This window comes from Fomitiporia mediterranea, assembly GCF_000271605.1.
Source record: "Fomitiporia mediterranea MF3/22 unplaced genomic scaffold FOMMEscaffold_18, whole genome shotgun sequence".
NCBI lineage: Eukaryota > Fungi > Basidiomycota > Agaricomycetes > Hymenochaetales > Hymenochaetaceae > Fomitiporia > Fomitiporia mediterranea.
The window spans coordinates 263,197-264,630 of NW_006760403.1; positions in this window are offsets into that span (position 1 = coordinate 263,197).

The following is a 1,434-nucleotide window of genomic DNA, read 5'->3' on the forward strand; positions in this document are numbered from 1 at the left end:
TCGAGAGCATATAATGACGCACTTGTCCTCGTCACTCCTTTCCCTCCTACCTCCACCATCTCCCCAATCCTCTTCCCCCAACACTATGTCGTTGCTCTTGTTCTCTCTAGCCCAGTCTTCTGCCTACAAGCGTCCCACCGGCGGGCACTCTGCCTGCTTCAACATAGGCAATAAACATCACTGTACTTGTCTCTCCAATCTGCCACTGCGATGCCCGCGCTGAGCCTCAGATCCCGCGATGATGCCACCGAGCTGACTACACTGTCCTTCATCGTAAAGCGTAAGCAGCCAGTCCACTTCATAATAACTCACACAATGGTTGCTCATCCCTCTCCTCCCAACTTTTTGTCTCCCTTCCACCCCTCCCGCTCCTCGCTCCGCCACTTGCGTTACCTCTCCTTCATTGTCCTCCTTTGTTTACACTCGCCTTCCTTTTTGCATTTGCATTCGCACATCTGCATTGTTGACCAATGCCGAACGACTTCTTCAATGTTTCCATACATTCACGTACTTCCCGCTCTGTAGTGCAAGCAACAGTCGACAAGCGCGCGCTCGCGACAATACCAACGTACGACCACTCCCATGGTACGACCCTCTCTTCGACGCTGTACGCGCTCTCCTTCCCTACCCATTCCATGCTTAACATCACTCTCTACAGGTCCACCCCACGTGCATTTACATTCCCTAGTGCAGCAGACAACACCATATCGAACGGAAGCAGTGGACCGCCACTTACCCCTCTTGAGCTGAGTCCGTCCATACGTTCCACTTCGCCTTCTCTGTTCGAGCCGGTACGTCCCAGAGATACACCTTTACAATCCACAAAAACGACTCAGTTCACTACTCCTCCAATTGCACGTCAGTCAGAATATAATCATATGCATACTGATATGGCTTTGTCTTCAGCCTGAATCAACTCGTTCAACGCTCCGGATCTCAACCTGTATGCACCAGTCACACTCGCTACACACTGTTGCAGTACATCCACCTTTTATCTTGTATTGTCACTTGCTAACTACTCTAAACCTGTCTAACAGGCGCAGCCTCAACCTCCACAACCCGCTCGACCTCATCCCACACACACACGCAATTTGACTCACAGGTCCCGAGTGACGACCAACCGTGGTGACAAAGACTACATCAAACGGCCTGAGGATGCGTTCATCCTTTTCCGACACGAATTCTACTCACAAAAGAACAAGGCAGAGGCTGCTGGTGGTGCAGGGGTTAGGACTGTAGAAATAATGTATCATTTATTATTTTGTATTAAATAATTAAATATAATTATATTTTATTAATTATTTGATAAAAAATTGTATCCAAAGCAAAAGGAAGCGATTCAAACGCTTGTAATGACTTATAAGTATTATAAGCAGATATTATACTTTCTCAAATAAATAAGTATGTCTTAGTCTTGTAATCTTAGAAAGTGTT